Here is a 24,692-nt window from a genome sequence, read left to right on the forward strand (position 1 = left end):
TCCGTGTAATTATTTCAGGTAAAGCTAGCCAGTCGGCCAGGAGCTGGGGTGGGGGGGAGACGAAAAGCAGCCTACTTCCCATTTACTACAGAGGAGGAAGAAAAAAGTAAGAAGAGCCAAGCCCAGCCTACAAGTGACTTAACTACTGGGAACAACAGAAAATAATAACCTTTGTTATTCTTGAATAAAACACTCATGTATGGATATGTATATGAAGTTCTTATAATCATTAACACATTAATAAAATGTTAATTATTAAAATCAGCATAAGAATAAACAAATACATTAAGAAAATGTAGGTAAAAATCCAGAAATATAAGTAAATGTTTAGTCATTGTGAACAAGAAATGGAAACATGTCAATGAGTAAAGAATGCAGTTTCCAGGAAAAAGGTAAGAAAACAACTTACACCAATGTAAAAAGTAAGCATTTGGGAGCCCACTTCAAACTATATATTAAAAAAAAGTAACTCAAAATGATTGAAAGAATTGAACTTAAAAGCTGAGACTTAGATAAAAACTTAGGCAGAATTCTTTGTGATCATTTATTGTTTCATAAATATGACATGATAAGTATTAACAGCAAAACAAAAATATACACACAAGACTTCTAGCTGAAGAAAATATCAAAATGGCCAATATGCATATCAAAATATGCTTAGTAATGTTTCTCACCAGAAAAATAAAAATCCAAAACCTGAAGGAGATACAGCTTTACACAGCAGAATTATTATAACAGACAGGCAACGATAAGCTTCGGCAAATACCTCGAAACCAATGGCAGTGTGACTTTAAAGTTAGACTACAGTCTAACTTCTCACACACTTGGTTTCCATATAACCCAGCTACCTCCATTCAGTTATATTATCCTTAAGAGAAAGACGGAAATAAACAGAACATATTCAGACTTTGACAACAATATATCTAATAGTCAGACTGATGAAATAAACCACTTGTCTATCGAGAGATCACCATGTTATAATATGACAATATGATGAAATATTATATGGCTGTGGGAAGAAAAGTTGGTATATGTGGCACACTATGAAGATGGAGAGAGCAACAGCTATGATTCCTGTCTGGAAGATGTCAGGAGGTAAGGAAAGAGACAAGTTATGAGGAACTGCTTATGGGATGGGTTCTTTCAGTGTGATGAAGATGTTCTAAAATTCGATACTGGCTATGGCTGAACAACTTTGCGAATATACTAGAAGGCACCGAGATCTGTACTTTGTTGCACGAACCTTATAGTTTGCGAACTGTGAGGTATTATAAAACCTCAGTCTCGACCCACAACCTTGAGAGGCAGAAGCAGGGTTTTGACCACTGTGAGGAGGGAGAGGTACCTGCAGCTCCACAGGGTTTGCTTTCTCATCTGGTGATCACGTAACGCATGGTTCTAAAAGTATTTATTTACTTTTTATTTATGTGCAAGTGTGTGTGCCTGCTAATCTTCTCTGTATTGTTTCAATTTTAATATATGTGGTGCTGAAGCATCACACGAAGAGATTGGCTGTGCAACAATGACATTAAGAAACGTCTCCATCTGCAGACAAAAGTAAACTTCAGGATACGGCAGCGACACTTGGGATCCTTCAGCCATGTTATGGGAATGAATGACTGCAGAGACCTGAAGACAGCATTGCCTGGGGGAGTGCATGGGATAAGGGGAAGAGGAAGGCCCAAAACATGCTGGATAGTGAGCAGAAGGGAAGACTGTGGAACCTTGGGCATGACAATCACACAAGCGTCTAGGACTGCCCAGGATAGAAACAACGGGAGAACCACCATAAACCGGCTGCCCAGGCATGCCTAAGCATTGCCGGGGCATAAAGGAAGATGATGATGATGATGATGATGATGATGATGATGATGATGATGATGATATGATGATGATGATGGTGATGATGTGTGTGCCTGAGTCAGTTTATATATACCACAAGTGAGCAGGTGCCCACAGAGGCCAGATGGAGTTTCATCTAGAAATGGAGTTACAGGCCAATGTGAGCCGACTGATACTGCTGGGAACCAAACTTGTGCTCTGGAAGAGCAGTAAGTGCTCTTAACTGTGGAGACAACTCTCTAGGCCCCTCCATTACCGTGTAACACAATGCCTGCTGTCCAAGAAGTTCTCTCAGTACAAGCTGAGATTAACTGCGAGTGAAAGGCGGCTCTCCAGGGACCAGCTTCTCAGGATCTACAGAGGCATCCGTCAAGCTGGAACTGGACTGAATTGCATGGGGTCACATCCTCGCTCTTAGAAGCCGACCCAGATCTAGTGATTCAGTTGTTCAGGCTGACTGTGAATTCGGGCTTCCTTCACGTCCTGGTGTGAGATGGTTTTATTTTATGCTGGAATGGATAAGACCTGATCCATTTGAATTCACTTTTTCCTTCTTAGTGGTATTTTGATGAGAGAAATGATAGTGACTGTGAGCGAATGATTATGAGTTACAGATACGTGAGTACTTGCTCAGGGTGGGGTGACATCACAGCCCCCCTCACGCTCCACTGAGTTCATTTGTAATGGTTGTCTCCACTGTGTCTCTTACAGAGGGTATTTATAGACACACATTTCCTATTTTAATTTGCACAATTCAAGCAATTGGCCATGATCAGAGAAGCCACACACAGTGAAAGTCCTTCTGGCAGTTCTCAGCTCTTCCCAGGGCAGAGAGATGGCTGCTCTCTGGGAGGTTCCCTTTGTTCTGTCCAACCCTCACTTGCAGTCCATGCCCCTTCCCCTGCCCCCAAGAGTTCTGGCCACACTCATACTTAGGATCACAGGTTTTAATTTATATCACAGCATTTTCAAGTCAAAAATAGACCTAGGGATAACCCAGTTCTCCCTCCTTGCTTTTTTTTTTCCCAATAAGGAAACACTTTGGTTTTAGTCCCAATTCTGTCAAGTGTTTATTATGAGGTGCCAACCAGACTGGGACCTCTGTTGATCCAAGTCTCTCATGCCAGGGATGCTGGGTACTTCACATCTCCCGGTCTGTGCTTTGGTCCTCTTCCCCTTTTCGCCCTTCCTTTTAACGCCGGTCACAGCAACCTCTTTCTGTTCTCTCGCCCAGTCTTACCGTGTGACCTTGTATTTTCTTAATTTCTTTCATCTGTTTCTCAAGCTGGAAAAACAGCCTGGTGACCATGGGTAACTCACAGGTCATCATGAGGAATGAAAGGGAAGCGGATATGAGACAGTTTCCCAGTACTGAGCTTGTGGCGAACATCAGTGTTTCTGGCTCTACTTCTTTCTCTCCAAGGACTCTCAAAGAGAACTTAGCATCAGGAGGTCCACATGCACTCTTACTGCTGCCTCAGGAAAGCTCCATGAAGCCCCTTAGCACCTTGTGTTGATGAGGAAGCAGGCAGGGAGGGACTGCCTAAGTTCTCCCATGGCTGAACCGGTAAGACCAGGTGCACAGAGCTCCGGCCAAATGCTGGCACATCTGTCAGGCCAGCTCAACAGTCTGTCGAGTCCTGTCCAGTCTGCCAAACACCTGTCCAGTGTGGGCATAGCATCCTGGGCTCCTGAATACCCTTGAAGGATCTGATGGCAGAAGTCACTTTACCTCAGTGACCCTAAGGACACTAACTACAATGGCACCTGCTTTTCTAGTAGGCAGTAATCCTCTGGTTCTAATTACCAACTCTCTAATGGTCTCCTGAGTCACGTGATCAGTGAATGACATAAAGAAGGAGCTGAAGTGATATCTTAGTTAGCTATCTAGGACTATCACAAAATGACTGAGAAGATCAACTAGGATTCATTCTCCCTTCTGCTCCAGCAGGCTATCAAGAGCCACTGATGTCAACAGTCATCAGTGCTGGCCCCACTGTATTTGGAGCATTTTGAAGCTGGGGAAGGTGGTACCAGTAGGGTGTCTGGACCAAGAATCAGTCTGTGTATGTCAATGCCTAACACTTCAAGACCCATCATTTCATTCAATGACTTCCGGCCTTCTGGATTTCTTTTCACAGTCTGTAGGTGTTTTCTTACACTACTTTAATGTCCTATATTGTTAATTGCTTTCAAATCTATGGTTGGAAATGTATTTCTTTATCCACCCTCACCCTGTTTAAGCCTTCTGTAGAACTCTGCCTAGTACTCCGCCTCCACAAATGTCTACCTATATTTTTGGAGGCCACACAACCACAAGGCTGCCTCCTCTACCTCTCTGAGCCTCTCCTGAATTCCTGTTGCCTGGTACCTGATGATGTGGAGAATCAACCAGCTCCTGCCTATTTTGTACCCCTCTCAGTCTACCCCAGAGCTTTCTAAGGTTGAGGGTGTGGGTGGCAGGACCTTGTTGAGTTATGGTCACGGGTATGCCAACCTTGAGTTTCAGAGAGTGTTTCAACTGAGCTGGGAATGTAGCCTGATTCTTTCAATGTTCATCAAGAAACAATCTCAGGGATCTTTCTCCCATAATACCTCAATCCCTTCCCCTTTTTTCCTCTCCCAGATGCTCTGTGTGGCCAGAGTAGATCATGTTCCTTACTGTTGTGCATAAGATGACGTCATCAAGTTCCAGATTTGAGAAAGTAATTTCCTTGGAAGACACAAAGACTCTCATCACCTGTGGATAAACCGAGTCTGGAAGCTTACAAACAGCTCTCTTTAAAACCTGGAGACGGGTATCTTCTTCAGAGTGTGTCATGGTCTGAGGAGGGTGAGCAATTTTAAAATCTTTCTGTTTTGAGGGGTCTAGAGTGATGATTCAGTGGGTAGAGCATGTGCTGTTCCTACAGAGGACCTGAGTTCCTTTCCCAGCACCATGCTGGGCGGTGTACACCATCCTGTGACTTTGGATCTTGGGGCTCTGACGTTCTGCATGTGCCCCTGCACTCATGTGTACATTACATCCCCCCACCACGGTTTAAAAAAATGCATTTTTAAATTCTCCCAGCTGTGAATAAGTGTGGGGACAAAACTAAATATAGTTTAAATGCTATAAAGTGGTAAAGATTCCCACTATAGTGATTCTACTAAAGAAGGGAAAATCAAGAAAGACTGTATATTGAGATCTCAGGGACTTAATCAGTTCAAACCCAGGGAATTTTGATTTAGGGTGGTGGCCAGGATTGACTGTGGCCTTCATAGTAATGTGACTTAATGGATCCCAGAGTTATAGAACACGTTCTATGGATCACATTTAACCTCAACCCTTCCGGTTCAGCGTGGTTCCAGATACACAGAAGACAGGGTTCCTAGAGCTTGACTTTCTAAGTGTGATGAAGTCAGTCACTAGCACCCACATATATAGTAAATCTATAACTTTTAAAGGAGTCGCTCTCCAAAAACTTAAAACCTCTCTCAAGTCCAACAACCTCGCTTATTCTGGAAATGAAGATTGCATTCACATTGTCTTAGACCGAGAAAAGGTGGAGAGGTCCATGACTGAATATCGCTGATAAAAATGTGATAACAGTCTCATTACAGCCAAAGACAAGTCTCATATTTTAGCATTTTTATTAAAGCTTTTTAAATTACTGAGTGTCTGCTATATTCAATGCCAGCCTAAGTGATTTATATTACTCTATCCCTAGATACTCCATCTAATAAATAACTTGGCAATCTCCTAACCCATAAATATCTCAAGCCACAGCAAAAAGCAATTAATGCACAGAAAAGAGAGAAAGAAGTGGGGGGTGAGAAGGGGAAAGGAAAAGGGAGGGAGGGAGAGAGAGAGAGAGAGAGAGAGAGAGAGAGAGAGAGCAAGGGAGAGAGAGAGACTTAGTGGTATAGAATGTAGTATCACTGAGTGCTTCTAGGAAACATTTTGTACCCTTTGCTGAGGAGGACCAGTCTCCCTACCCATCACCCTCCCACCAAGAACTGAACCTTCCATTCACTCCAAAAGCAAGACAAACATGAGTCTATTCCAGAATGTTTAGCATGCCCCAATGATGCAGAGATCTTAACACAAAACATTTTCAGCAACAAGTGTTCTATAATGTTTTAGACAATTTATCAGAAAACATTATGCTCAAACATTTTAGAAATCCGTTATTACCCAAATGTTTAATATACATTAAATTTGAAGGCAAGTGACTAAAAAGTATTAGAGACTCCAATTTCAGTAGCTCAGAAAGGATGCAAGGTTAATAAAGTTCAATCAGCACACTCCATCAAGGACCACGGATATTTATAATAAATACTTCAAGCTCAGTTCTTTCTGGGGTAATGAAAACTGCTGTCCAAAAAAAAAAAAAAAAACTCTTTTGTTTTCTCTGCACCTCCAGGTGTATGTGCAGAACAATATCTAGTGTCCTTACTTCTTAACTCCATAAATTAATGCCTTTGGCTCACAGTAGGCCAGCACCCGGTAGGAGATAGAGGGGCAGGGAGAGGTTCCCACCACCAGCACATCTCATTTTACTCAGAAAAGCTGTTGAGAATATTGTCTTGAGTACCAATGGACCATCTCAGTTCAGATTATCCTCCAAGTGATAGTCAATGAAGACATAGTGTCTGCATGGCAACCTCTAGTATCTTGCAATTTTCAGGACATTTTATTTGATTCTTCTTCTATTAGAATGTTTATTTGTTTCACTTAGCATTGTCTATTATTTATATACTTCACTTCTTAGATAATCATCACTCACATATTATTGGGAGTGGGGACCAGCTGCCTCACAAAATTCCATTGGTGCTTAATAACCAACTGCACGCAAGTCTTTAGCTTACATCATAGGGGCACAAGGACACGGGCATTATCAATGTCACTGTGCTTGAACTGAACTGCAGAGATGCAAAGTGGGAGAGATTCAGAAACAAAGTTTTTGTTCTTCTCTCCGTTATTTTTTTTTTTTAATTTCTTTGTGATGCTGGGGATCAAGTGTAGGAGCTGGCTCGCGCAAGAAAGTGTCCTACAACGGAGTGACAGCCCGCCCTTTCCTCATTCATTGTTAAAAGAAAGAATAACCATGAAACTTCACTTCCATAGCCCAAGTCAAAGGATCTGGAATTATGGTGATGGTTGGTGAAGAAATAGTCACTTTTGCATAAAAAAATACTCGATCCTTATTCTATAAGCAAGAGACTTACTACAGCCAGGTCTTCAGCATTCTCCAGGATTTAAAGGCTGAATTACATTTTCTTTTCCAATTACTGCTTTGTCTTTTGGAAAGGTAATATAGCTGAATGGTTCCAGCACCAATCCATAAAGAATTATATGCTGACAAACGTTACTATCTACACCCACCTCTTTCCCATTATTATTAGCAATTACTTTACTGTCTTAAACATTTATTGACCAATGCACATTTATACAAAATAACACAAGTAAGTATATAATAATTGCCATTCCTAAGCAAACCAAGCCACAGAAGGTAGGAGAGTATACATACAATCATGTATATGTTTATAAAAATGTCCATTAACATATTTGGAGCTAAGCAGCATTTCATTGTAGAAATAGCATGATAGTTTATGTAAAGGACCTTATTGATGATTGACAGCTAAGTTTACTTTTAACTTTGTATTATTTTATTATCACATAAGATATGTGAAACCCTATCCATGGGAAGGAACAGAGATTGTTCAAAACTGACTTTCATTACTTTAAGAAGTACCGTATCAGTTTCTTGGTCTAAGATACACTGAAGGGGAAAGGAAATCCATTGTAAATTAATCATGCATTGCTGGAAAGTTAAGACCAGGTATCAATGTAGATTGCTGGACACTTCCAAAAACAACAGATTGGCAAGTTAAATATGGTGTCACATTGAAGTGAGAAGATTGGATGACTTTTTTCACAGAGTTCTTTGCTTATCCAGGTCAAAAAAAGAGAAGAGTCACTCCTGGGAGAGGAATTTTACTGGTAGTTGCTACATTGCTTTCCTAACTAGTCTATCACCTTCACATCCACTAACAACCACTAACAACCTATGACAACCTTTCCCCGGAAATCTTTTGCCAACACCAAATCCTCCATGCTAATGAGCATCATCAACTCAGCAAGGTCTAGACATACGGGGAGGGTAAGCTTCTGGTCCATCCGTGAGGGATTGTTTAGATTAGGTTAACTGAAGTGGTAAGACCCACCTTCACTGTGGGTAGCACCATTCTGCAGGTTAAGGGCTTGTATTAAAACAAGAAAGCTAGCTAATCCCCAGCATTCACCTCTCTCTGCTTCCTGATTGTGGATGCATGTGATCAATTGCCTCAGTTTCCCCTCAGCAAAGAACAGTACCCTGGAGCAGTAACTAAAAACCAACTCTTTCTCCATTAAGTTGGTTTTGCCAGGGTATTTTGTCATAGCAGTGAGACAAATAACAAATACATCTTCATAAACATTGAAATTTTGACAGTTTATTAATGAACAATGATTTTTTTAAAGAATCATTTTGATTCCACCATTTTATATGTGTAGGTGATCTGATCTATCTTCTCTGAATGCCCTTGTCCAGGCCTGTGGGTTTGTCATTTTTAATAAAAAATCTTTCTTCACCCATCTCTTAGAGGCAAACTAGCTTATTATGCAGGCTAGAGGCACATTTATGGAGACAGAGTACTCGCTTAGCTTTCTCCTAGTTTTTCCACTTCCCCCTGGCTATGCAATATTTGGGAGTACTAAACTTATTTCTACACCAAGCTTTGTATACCCCAAATAAACATACAATTAAGAACCAAGAGGAAGGAAGCTGTGACTTTGGACACAACACTTCACATAAGGTAGCAGAAATCCTGGGAGTTAGCCAGGTAATTCCTGGCCTCCCACCCTGTCAGTGCTGCATGCATTGTGCATGCTGGTGCAGATTGACAGCAAGCAAAGAAAAGACCCTACGGTTGTGCCCTTCTCTACCATCATCCTAAGGAATCGCTCTACAGACTCAGATGAGCAAAGAATCTCTGTGAGCAAACATCAAGACATGGCCCCCTTCTTCCAGATCTGGACGCCAAAGCCCAGGCCACTTTACACATGTGTCAGCAGAGAAAATGCTGGACACAGAAAGATGACCAGGATGAAAATGTGACTGGTTACATGTTCAGTTGGGGCAGTAGGCCAGCTGAAATTGATGCAGTAACATTCATGCTCCGTGGTTGAGAAGGGCAGAAAGCACACTCAAATCTGACTGGGGAAAATTAGGTCAATAAAGACAGAATAGGTTGGCAAAGTTGACTTTGGTACATAAACATTCATCCTTTTGCTAAAAATCTACATATCCTGCAAGACAAGAGGCAATATGTATCTTAAAAAAAAAACAAAAACAGGACATAAGAAATTGTGGGTTCCCAGGCTTAAGACTTTGAGTGTGCTAGCAGTAAGAGGAGAGCATGGCTGTGGTCAGAGGCTTAGAAATGGCACAGGTAGGGAGTTTGGCAAAGTGAACTGTTGGTTTCAACCCTCTGGCACAGGATCACTGCCAGAGATGATAAAATTGATTGTTGTCTTAAGGGAAATATAAGTTTACCACATAATATATTAGGAGGCTTGATCATTTTCTTAAAAATCTCTCAGCTGGGTGTGTCTTTTTCTCAGGTTTACATTTATTGCAAAGAATAGTGGGATTCAATGTGTTATTTCCCCACCTACATTAGTGGACTGTGTTCATTTCTCATCCCCTTCCTTTTCCTTGATATCATCTCTTAACTTTTTTGACATAGATAAGCAATGACGCCTGTGAAAAGAGCCATCCAGTCTTATCACTGGTGATGGGACGGCATGTTTAGCTACCACTTTATTGTTACCGGAAGAGTCCAGCAATGTGGGCTGGTGCCTGGGCTGAGCCCTCCAACATGGCTAGTGGACGACGATGAATTTCCTTTCTTTGTGAATGTACTTTGGGCTGGGACCTTGCTGAGATACTTCTCAAAGGGTTAACACTCATTAGCATCAGAGAGGTACTGCTGAACATGCCAGAAGCAGAGCTATAGCACTGGGAGGGTACCGAGCAGAGTCAGGCTTGAAAATGGCTCATTTGCATTTGTCCATCTCTTCGCTTCCGTCATTCAGACATACTAACAGCCAGGCTGGCTAGGGTCAGGGTTTGGGTGTGGTCAGATAGGTTCAAGAAATAGTGGGACTCAAAGGAAGGACCAGGAAGACTGGGATCTATGGGAGAATAGAAGAACAGGTATTTTAAATAAATGTTCCTAAATGATCCTAGCTCAGAATTAAGTACAGAAGCCCTGTATTTGCCACCCCACCCCTACCCCAGCAACATCAACTTGCTCTAAAATAAAAAGGAGACTAGAAACAATAGGGACCCTGTGGCCCAGGGAGGACGTATTGAGGGCAGAAGTGTCACACTGACTCCAGCTCATTTACATTCATTGGCTCATTTTCCCCATAAATTAAACGGCACTTAAGAGCTATATAAAGCAATACACAATATTAATAATTACGTGTCAAAAACCAATATTTACTCAAAGGCAACAGAGTGGAGCCAGGAAATGAATAAACTCTCCTCTATCCAATTCTGTTAAAATATTAAAGAGTCATAACATTTCCAGGGATCTTTTGATTTGGGAAGGATATTTAACTCCCATAGAACAAAGGCTTCCATTTCAGGATTTGTGCTGGCTGCTCCCCTCACGTGTTTCCCAGGGGACCCTTGCCACAGTGTTACTTTTCCTGATTTTGATTTGGTTTCTCTGGCTTTAACCCTCTGCCTCACACCATGGCTATGCAATTGGAGTATGGATAGCTTGTTACCTGTGTAGGTTATGTACAGATGATAGGATTATGAATGAGTTCCATACACCGTGGGTGAGCTATATAATGTAGTCACTTTGCCTACACAAACTGGAGGGGAAAGGAAACAAGAACTGTCCCATTCTGTGACATCAGCATCTTTATACAAACCTGTCAGTCATAAAAGAGAAATTTGCACCTAGATGAGTCTAACAGGAGGGTAAAGCCCTCACCTTCCTCTGCCCCAGGAAAGGCAACGATCAGACCACAGACTCCACCTACCTTCCTTCTGTGAAGGAAACGATATTTGTGAATTGGGTAGATTATGCCAGAATAACCAGATACCATGAAACACAGGAGCAGGGCAAGCCTATCCCTTTGGCAAGGTTGGGTCACTTTCTAGTTAGTTCTTTATTTATTCTTTGTGTAGAAAGGTAAATGTGCCAAGGTGAGGGGCTCCTTGGCATGGCCACTACAGCAACAGGCTTAGATACAAATTAATTAAGGGACATTTGAGTTTTCTCTATGGGCTCCTGGAAGGGCCTTACTGTGACCCTTCCAGAGAGATGGGCCAGCTCTCCAAGAATGACAGAATAAAAACTTGACATTTCAGGACCAAGGGTCACAGCATAGGAAGTCCACCTATTGTTACACAAAATCCACTGGAAGCTTGTGTTTTAGATGAAGCTTCTGCTCGAGCAGGGGTTTGTTTATTGCCACTGTAGACCAGTGGGCTGGCTATTCAGTCAGGATGGCACATGAAGACAGCATGTTAGAGTCAAAGCATAAGCCATACTTTATCCTTGTCTGTTTTCTAACTTCAGATCCTGGGTTCAGGCTTTGATTTCTGCATCTATGTCCTCGGAAAAGTGATTCCCAGACATGCGTGTTCATCCCTGTCACTGAGTTGCTGGAGAAAGAGTCAGCAGGACTCCTGTCCCACCAGATGTAGTAGGTCTTAGGTGGGATCTGAGCACATCCACAGCTGCCAGGTCCCCAGATGCTGCTGTTGCCGCTGCTGTTCTGGGAACTACATTTTGATAGCAATTGTACTTTCCTAAAAGGTGAAAATCCACTCTTGTCCTTTGTCAAAATCGGTACAACTCCTAAGACAACACACAGGACCATTCTTACATTCTTGTGAGAGACTTTGGCACCTTGGGAAGGAGAAGGCTATCCAGAAGTGGAAGAGTTTCCATGGCATACAGACAATCCTTTCTCTTTTAATATTCCTCAGTTGACACTGGGTAGGAACTCTAATTTCCTGACGTTATTAGTTTATTAGCATATATTAATTATACATAATAATAGGTTTCCTTATGACATTTTTATACATGTATGTACTTTACTTTGATTATATCACTCCTCCATTTTCCACTCATTTGACTTTTTTCTTTGGAAATTAAGCAAGACCCTCTAAGAGTCCAAAATGCAATAAACAGTGTTATCTATTGTCCAACCCATTTAATTCACTGAATCAAAATGAGGCAGACTTTGGCATTCTCAAGCTTGCAGACAAAACTGTTGTTCCTTCAAATGTATTTATCTTCCTTTTTTCTGTGTAAGACCCTCTTATTTCTCTTATTCATCCTACTTTTGGGGTATCGTTTCTACTCTGTAACCTTCCTGGAATCTTTCCAATCAAAGAGAATTAAATACTGTATTCTACTTCTCTATCCTGTACGTTCTCCTATTGATGTACTTCACACAATGAATTCAATTTATGGTCTTTACCTATTTGACATCCCTGATAAATGAGAAGCATCGGCTCTCCTCCCTTAATGGACGGTAACCACTCAAAAGCACCTTTTATCATCTCCATACTAAGCGCAGCGTCCTCAACCTTAACAGACATAGAATAATTATTTGTGCATCTGAACTGAACGGTGGGCTTCAAATCATGAAGGAAATAAAGTTGCTGATTTAATAGGCTTGGTTATTTGCTTTGCCCTGGAGACATCCATTTATTCCTAAGTCACTGTGGACAAAAGATGAGAAGGAAGGGATACCATAACCCTGACAAGTGGCACTCAAGGGGAAGAATGCAGCCATTCCCCAAGAATAAAAGAGTTAAAATGTAGTAGGGCAGAGCTGGGTGGCAACCGTGTGAAAAAAATATATAATTAATCCCTGTTGAAATATGATGGTAGTCAAGATATGATTAATTATAATCAGGTATTCTAGACAGAGATGTCTATAACACACTTAACAAAATATATAAATATGGTCTAAAGTTAAAAGGAAGCTTGAAGGTTCAGAAAAAGAAGACTCGGTTATCTGGAAGGCTCACTCATTTGGAACAACTCATTATCTGATAATGTGGGATGAATAATGCATTCCTGCGTGTGCTCCCTGTATCCTCCCACATTCTCTCTTCCCAAACTCTGCCAATCTGACTTCACAGATGAAAGTGCCTGAAGCTGAATTGGATCTACTGTGTTTGGTTTTGAATGCAAAATGAGAAAAGCTATTAATTTGAAAACCACTATCCAACACCTCCTTCAACCCTCTTTTCCCCTTGTTTGTTCTTTGGCCTCTTTGCTCAGCCCCCAGAGTGATGGAGAGCAAGGCTTTGGGAAGCTGGTCTACCAGCAACCTCCGTGGGAAGAGCTCTGCCTGCTGGTGCTTCCTGGGGCTGCAGATGTAGCCGCAAAGGAGAATGTGCTCAGCCTGAAATTTAAATGATCAAACTTGGAGATGAGACACATTTTTCCGTCCACACTCCTACCTGCCTGGTAACAGCCAGAGCCAGATTACAAGACAGGTTACTGTCTTATAATCATCAGTCTGTGTGGATAAAATTGATCTCTTCTTAATTTGAACAAAACTTGGCCAACGCTGCAGTCTTTCTTTGGTTTTCGCATTATCCTAAAGGACCCATATATTGGTATGATCCTGGCATTTGCTTGTCAATACTGTGGCTGACTAAAACCTCTTAGAGATAAGAGCCAGCCTAACACAGCAAGCAAACAAAGCCGTATCCAATTAAGCTTGAATCAAAGGACTCCCAAGCATGTTCAGACTTAAGCATGAATCTCAAACTGAGAAAACTTCTCTATGTCAGGAGAAATATAGGAACTGGTCACAAAGAGACAGTATGGCTGAGATAAGGCGATGTGTACTGAGAACCGTGGGTCTCTCACCAAGCTCCACCCTGTTATTCTTTCCCTACTCTACCACTCTAGACTTGTCAATATTGTACGGAAGTTTGTAACGGATTCCATGCTATAGGTTGGAAGTGTCATGAGCGTATCCCCAGGACCTCTGTCCTCGAAGCCTGTTGACCAGTGTCAGTGCAGAGATTTGGAGCTGTAAGAGATTGGGTCCAAGGGAAAGTAATGAGGTCATCTGGAGTTCTGTTCACAGAAGGACTGGTGCTATTCTTTCATAGCAGATTGGTTCCAGAGAGAAGAGACAGTTAGGTTATGGTAAACAATCACAGCTTTCTCTTGTTTCCTGTCTTGCCACATGGCCTGTTCTGCATGCAGGCTCTTCACTGTGAGTCCTCACTAGAGCCTCTCAGACTCTAGCACGGTGCTGTGATTTAAAGTAGCCATTCTCCCTTAGAAAGTAGCCAATCTCAAGCATTTCCTTATAGTCTCAGAAAATAGACCCAAACACTAGGTTTTCCTCTGAATTAAGTTCCCTTGTCTTACTTGAGGGGCTGTCTATAAAGATGTTCCTATGAAGCCTCTTCCTGTGATTTCCCTTTTACTAGAAATGATTTCCACTAAATGTAAAGTTAAATAAAAGTCGAGAGAGAGACAGAAAGACAGAGAGGGCTAGAGCATTTTTGACTTAAGCCTTTAGCTAATGTAGCTCTAGCATTGAGTGAGACTCAAGAGTTTCTATTATGAAAATTTTTGATTCTGTTGCTGGATAAGAACATTATTCCTAATACAGGTCCCTTAGGGCACATTGGATAAACTCTTAATGGGATCATAAATGTCAAATGACCCACAGGAAGAGACAAGGACATTCACTTACAAGGTCTAGCATGACCATTTGAGACACAAGGGGATGAACTCTGGAAATCCCAGGAAAATTAAGCTTGAAAAATCTACAATATTTTCTTGAGAGAAAAGCATGTTTGGAATAGATGGAACCAGCTACTTCATCTTCAGAGGTGTCTCCGTCTCAGTGATTCGACTGATGGAGCAACAAGTCTGAAAAAGGAAGGGGGAGCATGGGATGTAAAAAAATGACAACTTGCCTGTTTCTGTCACTGTAAATACCAGTCTGGTTAGGAACATCCTTGTCACCGTGTGTGCATGTGTGTGCATCTCTCTGTGTGTGTGTACACATATATGTGTATAGGCCAGAGGACATGGTTCCTCAGGCACTGTCTACCTCTTTTACAAAACCAGCCTCTCTGACCTGATATTCACCAGGTAGACTAAGCAGGCTGACTGGTGAGTCCCAGGCATCTGCTTTTCTCTGCCTTTCTAGCAGCAGTGTTAGTATACATAAGTATGTGCTACCCGGTCTGGCTTTTTAAAATGTGGTTTGTTGGGACCGAGCAAAGATCCTAGTGCCTGCAGCACATACTTCATTTTATGAGTTATACGCCCAGGCCCCTCTCGTGATTTTCTTAACCCGAGTTCTGTCTGTGCCATGGGTAATGTTGCATGTATCTATTATGAACGGAGACAAAGAGCATTATCTTATCAAAGAGAATAGGAAATGCTGGAGGACTATCTCGAAATGGCATTTATTATGCCCTTCAACAGATGACTAGAACGGGAAAACATGGGACATGTACACAATGGAATACTATTCGGCTGTAAAGAAAGGCGGCATCACGACATTTCCAGGTAAACGGGTGGACCTAGAAAAGACTCAGCTAGGAAACCCAGATTCAGAAAGACAAAGGCCGCATGCGTGCTCTTCCTCACCTGCGCTCCCAAGTTTCTGAGTCTCAGATGTGAGTGTGCAACACAGTGCAACCACAGGAATGAGGGAAGTACCACAGGTGGGAGTAGGGAGCGAAGGAGGGAGGAGCAGGATGTGGGGGATTTGAAGGGGAAACTGGACAGTGGGAGGGGACTCTAAGAGGGAAGGAGCAACCGAGGCTAATACAGAAAAGGGGGATCAACCCACATCAAGGTTGTTTGATAAAGTTTGATAAGTTATTTTATATTTACCTAAAACTATACACAATCATATAAGCATGTGTATGTATATGCTTGGCGCGTGCGCACACACACACACACACACACACTCACACACACACATTTTAAAGGAAGTTAAACTACACGAGCCAAAAATGCTCTCTCGTAAGTATCATAGACTAACAGAAACCTCAGTTTAGATATGTGAAAATCTTTGAAGTGTTATTCAAGGTGGTCCAAGTGACTCCCCGAACAATATAAACTATCAACTTAGTCCTTGGTTGCATCACAGGGGCTGCTGGTGGACCCCTATTGCTGAAGACACCACATACAGAGAACACGCTACTCAGACAATTTGACCTGAGTCTGACCGGAAAGTGTCTTTCCTGCCATCTAGCTTCCAGAGTCCGAGAAAATACGCTGCAAGCTCCCAAGAGATGGAAGTGATTAAATATCGTTACCCACCCTTGACACCTCTGAACCACAAAAACTACCAGCATGCCCAGATAGGGAAAGAGGTGTAAGAAGTGGCACTCACGTATCAGTGGCAACCAACAGTTGTATAATTGGACTTAAGTGCCATTCTGGACCTGGTAACCTAGCCTGATTCCCAGGGCTAGTGAGGTCATGGCCTTGGGGAAGAATCTACTGCTGCTACTTTGTTAAAGCAGAATAAGCCCTTAATACATTCCAAATCTTATCCTTACACCCAAAGATTAATATAGGTACCACCATCATCAAAGATGCTCTTCCTTAGACCAAATGGAAACCATCACAAAAAAGCAGAACTGAATTAAATGAGGAGATGAGTAGATTGTGTGGAGCCCCAGCCCCAACAGATGATGTAGATACACCTACATCACAGTTCTTGCAACCATGGCTTAGGAGGCATCATGGAAGAGGGCAGAACGATTGTAGGGGTCAGAATGCCAGGGACTCCACAGGGGAACAGGCTCTCCTGGAAATGACAGCATAAACAAGACCTGAACAATGGCAATATCAATGGACATGCTAAAATGAAAGAGGAGAGTTTCATGGGGTCATAGTCCTAGACAGACAACGACAAGGAGCTATTGATTGCTGAGAGAAGAGGAATTAGCCTCTCTCAGAAATAAGCCCCCATATAGGTAGTCCAATGCATAGCAGAAGGCTTAAAATCACATATATGCAAACAACAAAAGAGACTCAGCAGCTTATATATATTTGTGTACACACACACGAAGATACACACACATTAAAAAAAAGAGGGTACTGACTTGAGAGTTGGGGACCTTGGGGGATGTTGAGGGAGGGTTTTTCAGAGAGGATAGTGGGAGGAAAGGGAGGTAGTAAGTGATGTAATCCTATTTTAATTAAAACTGTTTAAATAAAGTAAGAAAAATACCATTTATTCTAATAAAAATTTTAGTTAATAAAAAGGAGACATAATTTAATTTGGATTTAATACCATTAGCAAGAAGTCATGCTTGATTTTTCTCCTGGAAATTCCCCCCACCCCAACCCCAGTAATTCAAACACATCAAACATATTTTGGGCTATGATCTAAGTTATAACATGATGAAATTTTAGAGCCAAAAGAAACACTAGAAATCTCCTAGTGATTTAACCCCCAAATCCTACCTTATCCTGAAATTTACCTGCATTAAAACCACAGGAAGGTGTTTTCTGACCCCCTTTCACAAAATGTCACACACAGGCTTCAGTGTCTCCTGCTGAAGATAAGCCCTGGCTTTATGTGCAAACCAATTTCACAAAAATGAGTAATTTAAAATAATCGTTTTACCCTATCCTACTGAGTATCTGTGAAAAGAATGGGAACTAAAGAAGAATCAAAGTAACAACACCATTCAGCTCTTTCATTGTCTTTACAGATGTGGTTATTAAGTCCAACATCTGGGGGAAGGGTCAAGTTAGACTACTGGTGCAGAAAGGCAGGGGATATGATTGGTCATGGTGGAGTCTCTGGTCTTTTCTCTTCAATCATGAAGAAAGACAAAGCTGTTTAGTTTCTTAGAAATTCACTGAAGAGTATCAGCTTACAATGAATCAAAACTAGAAGTCAATAGTAGAAAAACCTATACAAAATAGGAGGAGAAACAACACAAATACACTCATAATTGGACAGTGGTCACTGAAAATATCACAGAGGAAGTTTAAAATTTCCTAGATTCAAATGAGAACAAGACCAATTACTCAGCAGAACCTCTGAGAGGCAGCTAAGGCAGCATAAAAGGAAAAGTCCACAGTAATAAGAGCTTACATGAAAAGAAAATCAGAAATATGTACATAATCAAATGATTTATCTCAAGGTACTAGAAAGATAAGAGCAATAAAATCACTGTAGTAGAAGAGGACAGCAAATTAAGAACAGAGAATGAATGAGTTAGTAAAATGTTGACTTAAAGAACAATACACAGAATATATCAGACAGAGTTGGTGGGGTTTTTTGTTTGTTTATCTGTTTGTTTTTGGTATAGTAAATACGATTGACAAGTTTCTGGTCAAACTAATCAAAGGAAGTAAAGAAGCAATCTAAGTCAATAAAATATGAGATGAAAAAGTAAAGGTTTGGACAGAGTACAGGGAAATATAGAGAATCACTTAGGAGCACTTTGAAACTTTAAGTTTCTTTAAAAGTTGTAAATCTAGAAGAAATGATTAGAGCCCTAGACACATATCACCTGCCAAATTCAGATCAAGAACATATAATAACTTTAACATATCCTATCAATCAGTCACACTAAACAGCCACCAAAGTCCCCCAACAATGGGAAATCAAAGTTCAAATGGAGTTATTGCCACATTCTCCTCAGTGTTTAAAGAACACTGAACATAAGCGCTCCACAAATTAGTGCATAAGAAAGAACAGGAAGGAACACTACCACATTCGTCCTATGAAGCCAGCGTTATCCTCATAGCAAAACTGAAATGTGTAATAGGTACTTGTGAAACTGAAGGAACCTGGAGACCAGCATGCACTTGGATATCGTGATAGGTGCCGTAAGTCCCTTCTGCCTTTAAGTAAGGGGAATGATTCCTTTTAGCAGATGGGAACTGGTTTCCAAGTTCCTGAGGAATGCTGGCTTGTATCTAAACACTAGAGATTCTCCTACAGTCTAGGCTGAGTTCATTTATGGATACTTGGACTGCCTCTTGGAGTTTGAGGAACTGGAGTTTCCTTTCAACCTGACAAAAGGAGCACAGCTCAATACAACGAAGGCTATATATGGCAAACCTAAAGTCGAAATCATCCTACAGGGCAGATGTCTGAGAACATTTCTCTTAAACTTTGGAATGAGATAAAGATACCCACACTGTCTATTCTTACTCAGCATAGTGTGTGAAGCCTGATTTACAACAAGAGTAGAAGAGAGAGAAATAAAATGGATGCAAATAGGGAAAGAAGTCAAATTTGCAGATGGCATGATTCTTAAGATAATAACAACTCAACCAGAAAATCCTAAAGAACAATGAACACATTCAGTAAAGTAGCAAAATATAATATCAGTGTACAAAATTCAATAACTTTTCCTTAATGAACTCCCTGAGAAAGCAATCGGTAAAATAACCTTATTTGTAATGCTTTTTAAAACCTAGCAATAAACCTATCCAGGGAGGTAAGGGTCCTGCAATAAACCTATCCAGGGAGGTAAGGTCCTACAATAAAAACTTTAAGGCACGGAAGGAATTTCCTAGGAGAAGGAGAAACTTCTCATGCTCACAAAGAAAGAGGGTTAAGATTGTGATAATGACCACATTACCAAAAGACCCTTACAGGCTCAAGCCTATAAAAACTCCAATGGCATTCTGCAGTGAAGTGTTAAAGACACCTTAAAACCCATATTGAAACACAGAAGGCCTATGAATAGCTAGTGCAGTCTTATCAGGAAAAGAATGCTGAAAGTCATCACAGCTCAGATTTTCAAATTTTACTACAGATCCACAGTACACAACAATACAGTATGTTACTGGTACAAAAACAAACTTGTAGACCAAAGAAATAGAACAGATAACCCAGATATAAACTGACAGACACTTAGATTCTGACAAAGCAGCATACACTGAAGAAAAGATAGCTTCCTTGAACAAATGATGCTGGGAAGATTGGATTTCTCTGTGTGAATGGATAAAATCAGATTATTACATTGAATTCTGTATAAATAATCTCAAAATGGATCAAAAATCTTAAAACAAGACATGGTAAATGAAACTGCGAGAAGGAAACGCAAGAGAAAATGTCCAAGGTGTAGGCACAAGAAACAACTTTCTGAACAGTCTTCTTGTAGTTCAGGAAATAAATCCCCAACTTGACAAGTGGATGAAAGCAAAGCCAGCACAACATAGGAAACACTCACACCAGTGAGCGGCAGTCTGCAACGTGGGTGAAAATATTTGCCTACTACACGTCTGACAGAGGATTAACATCTAATATATATAAAGAACCTCAAAAATTAAACAACAAAAACAAAGCCAAACTATCCAGTGAATCACTGAGCTAATGGGCTGGACAGTTTTCAAAAACAGAAATACAAATGGACAAAATACACATGAAAGTAGTCTAATATCTCTAGACATCAGGGAAATGCAAACCAAAACCACTTTGCAATGTCAGACAAATGATTATGGCTAAGAAAATAAAAGACAGAAAATGCTAGCAAAGTTTGTTAGAAAGGATCATAGTTTACTGCTTGTGGGAGTATAAATGCAGGCAGCCATTATAGCAATGGGCAGGGAGGATCCACACAAATAGAAAATAGAACCACATGACCCTGCTGAAACATTCTCGGGTGTGTACCTAAACGACTCCAAGTCAGCACACCACAAAGACAGTTGCACAACCTTGTTTATTGCTGTGCTAGTCATAACATCCAGAAATTGACAGAAGTCTAGATATTTTTCATCATATGAACGGATAAAGAAATGTGGTACCTTTTTTTTGACAGGCATAAAGAAAATTGAAATCAAAACACATTTAGGAAAATGGATGTAATTGGACATTATGCTGCTAAGGAAAATAAGCCAAACTCAGAAAGAGAAACTGCTTGCTTGCTTTCATACAAAGAACGTATATTTGTGTGTGTTTGCATATGCACACAAATGTGTGCACATGCATGTATGTGTGTGTGTGAAGAAATACTCTAAAGATAAAAAGCACCACCAGGATTTAAGAAATATTGGTTTTTGAGGAAAACCGTGGAGACTGAGAAAGACTCACACTGTCTGTGAAGCCTGGCCCAAGCCGTGGTCTCTAGACAGCAAGAGCCCTCTTCTTAGTAATGAGGACACTTGGCAGATCCTGAACTTCGAACTTTGCTTAGCTGAGCTGAGCACTGAGGAGAAGTGTTTCTGCAATGCTCTTCCCAGTCTACACGCTGCGATAAAAATCTAGTTCAAAGTTCTGTCCTTCTAGCACACCTTTCTCTCTTAACCTGCTAGCTTCGTGGCATTGGTTCAATCATATTCTGACTCTGAAAACATTTACTAAGTACCCTCCTCTGTTTTAAATGGCATAGTAGGCACTGAGCAAATAAGGACAAACCAGCTCAGCTCCTTAACTGCACGACTGGCATGAGTACCAAGTGATGGGCACAGGATAGGATGAGCACATGAAGGAAGAAGGGTGTGATGCTTGGCAGCAGAGGAAGGCTTCAAGGCTTCACCAGGCAGGTACCACTGGGAGGCTCTAGAGGTATTGACAAATGACTACTTTAATGTACCTTAACAATATCGTCTCTAATTTTCTTTTGAAATAAAATCTCTCTATTGGGTAGAACAAGTGGATTTTTTGTTTTGGTTTGGTTTGGTTTTTTGTTTGTTTGTTTTGTTTTTTCTTGACTTTTCAAGACAAGGTTTTTCTGTGTAGCTTTGGTGCCTGTCTCAGAATTAGCTCTTGTAGAACAGGTTGGCCTTGAACTCACAGAGATCTGCCTGCCTCTGCCTCCCGAGTGCTGGAATTAAAGGCACCACCACCAAATGATTTTAGAACAAATGATCTTTAAAAAAAGCTGCTTGTCTACAAACTCCCAGCATCCTTCAGCCCCAACCATATCCTCCTCATCCAAGTAGATGAGGGTTCAGTAGCTAGTCAATACCCTGCTTGTTTCAGCTTCTCTCATATCTCCACTCCCTTAGTTGACTTCTCTCCTTTATTCCTATTTAAGTGCTCTCCGCCCTTCCAAGGCCACCTTACATTTCTCTTATCTCTATAAACACTTTGTGACCTTCTGCCCAAAACTTTTACTCATTTTTGAGTGGCTTTTAATTCCAAACCTGCAATTATCACCATGATATAAAACAGATCTCTGAGGAATATCTGTATGAATTCAGTTCTAGGAGGTCTTTCCAGACTTTGGGTCTTTTACAATTAAAGATGCAAATGTGCTTAATAATAAATAAAGCCCTTGGGTGAAAGTGATGTCTCAAAGTCATGTAAAAGTGGCTTGACCAAATGCTGAAGTCTTAAGAATCTGTCTAGTCTTTCCCGTGGTCCTGGCTGATCCTTACCTGACATTGAGTGTTTTGTTTCTCAGCCGAAATGCTGGTTTCTGAAAGACTGTCCCAGGCAAAACTGATGTGTTAGGCCCTCAGCATCACTCTTCCCACATCCCTCCCTACCACACAGTCTATCTCCCAGTTTACCAGAAGGTACTCAATTAACAACTCCAAAGCTTCCATGGAGATGGCCATTCCAGCTCTAGTACTGACCCACACAGTGATGACCGCCCTTCACATTTGCATGGAAAAATGAGAGGGAGAGATAGAGGAGAGGAGAATTAACAAGGCGCAAAAAAGAGAGGAGTTGAGGAGTGAGAAAAAGCAGAGAAGAAAGACGTGAAAGGGAAGAAGAAAGAAGGGGAGAGAAGAGACCTGGGAACAAAACGGAGGGAGGAGAGAGCAGCAGCCTTGTCTGTCTCCAGTGCTGAATCCATCTCAGGCCCCTGAAAGGAAGCAGGTCTGCAGAAAAGCAAGCGAGTGCTACAAGGTTATGGGTAATAATTGATGTTTTTGTGGGGCAAAAGGGAAAAGGAGGGGTTGAAGATGAAAGAAGTCAGGAGGGAGATGGGAAAGTTTTCAGGGTCACAGGATACATTTATCAGAAGCTTTTAAAGAAGTGTTTAAGAGCAGCTAAGCTGTTGCTATGGAAATAGGTAAAAGCTAATCCATTATCTACAACCTCTGGATGTCACCAGCTTGCCGCTGGGGGGCATTCTGCTTTTTATTAGTGTTTCATTTTCATTTCTCTTTTCTATTTTTCCACCTCTCCAGACACATCACTGGAACTATGGGGGGAAAAAAACACCAAATTAATAAAGCCGAAGCAAACGGAATGCAACACCTTCAGAGATTATATTAACACACGGGGGAACCTTCACCCTGTGTGTCAGCTCCTGAAGAGAGGAGATATTACTTCCAGGAGATACGGCAGAAAGAAAACAACAATATGTGAATCCCTGGAGGGATAAATGTCTTGGTCCTCCGGGAGCCACTCTCGTCCCTTGACTGCCTCTCTGAAGACTGTGTTAAACCCGCAGGATGCAGCGTGAGCCTCCCGGTTTTAAGCCTGGACTGTGACCCTCGACAGGAGCAATTTGAGATGCACGGGAGCACCAGGAGGAATCACAGAAGCCTTTTCACGAGTATCCCTCACTTCACACGAAAGCTATGATTTAGCCTTCGGTTTATTCTAAAGCAAATTTATGTAAAGCCAGTATCCGTTCCCACAAACACACGTATGCAAGAGACAGATTTCAGTCATTTCATACCTGTGTGTTTGGGGAAGAGTGCTAAAGACGTCAATGGCACCAGGATGGCCATTAGCTAGCAGTCTTCCCTCCCCAGCCTTGCCTCCCGGCCATTTCCCAGATGATAGAAATCGCTCTTCAGATTTGGGACCAGGAGCTGGGGCTCCACGCAGTCAACTCTTGCAGCTTGTCTACCCCTTTTCACTTTCTTATAAAGCTACCTGCTTAGCCTTTATATAGAATCCTTAGTAAATTATCAATAACAGAAAAAAAAATCAACCACATCGTCATTTATTTGCAGTGCCTCATCACTCAAACCTGACTCTTTGAAAACAACGTAGTCATTTTCTGATTTCTTCAGTCAGCCACGCTCCCCCCCACCACTTGTAATCTTAGTCTAAAACGACCTGTGTTTCTTCGTTTCTCTTATCTCTGCTCCCATGATCTTTATTGGGAATACCACCCTTTCTTAGCTGGATGAACTGTCTCCCAGCTGCCTGCTCTACCCTACCTGCCTCCGCTGCTGACAGAGCAGGATTTCTAACACAGAGAAAGGGCCACGTGACTTCCCTAGATGCTTTACTGTGTTCCCATCTCCCCAGCCTCCATGAACTTGTCCTGCTTTGGCATTTGCCTGGTATTAGGATGCTACAGTGCCTGTATGCCTGAGCTGAACACTATCTGCCAGCCCCTCTAGATACCGGGTCCTTTATGTACAGCAGTGCCCAGAAGAATATAGGTGAGCAATTAAATGATTGAATGTGTGTGGATTCATGCTCTCAGTATGTACACCAAGCTGATATTCCCATCCTGAGAAAATCATCCACACCCAGGCTTATCACTGCACAATGAATTCATGTCTCACTTAATCACTTCTGTAGATTTAAACTCTGAATCATGAGCTCACTCAGAAACAGACATAGCTGCTAACCACTACATGTAACTCAGTGGCCAACGACAGCACGGGCGAGCAGGGCTGTGGGCAGACAAATATTCCTACTGACATTCAACTGTAATTCTGCTCCCTTTTGCAACAGAGTTGCCTGGGAATGACTCAACTGTAGAGTTTCTAGGTGGGTGCCCATACAGCCACACATCAGCGGTTCCTCTGCAGAAGCAGAGTAGCAAAGGGGTCACACTGGGATGAGGCAAAAACTGAAGCCCCTGGAGTTAAAGATGATGCTTGGAGGAATT

At 41.5% G+C, this 24,692-nt stretch overlaps 1 protein-coding gene and 1 pseudogene across 9 annotated transcripts in view; both read right to left on the reverse strand.

Moving 5' to 3' along the window:
• Opcml (opioid binding protein/cell adhesion molecule like) overlaps positions 1 to 24,692 on the reverse strand; it is a 1,115,999-nt gene that overhangs the window by 127,456 nt on the left and 963,851 nt on the right. The window lies entirely within an intron of this gene.
• Positions 1,401 to 1,499, reverse strand: LOC148122397 (U6 spliceosomal RNA; annotated as a pseudogene).

This window comes from Myodes glareolus, chromosome 4 (genome assembly GCF_982192425.1).
Source record: "Myodes glareolus chromosome 4, mMyoGla1.1, whole genome shotgun sequence".
Classification (NCBI taxonomy): domain Eukaryota; kingdom Metazoa; phylum Chordata; class Mammalia; order Rodentia; family Cricetidae; genus Myodes; species Myodes glareolus.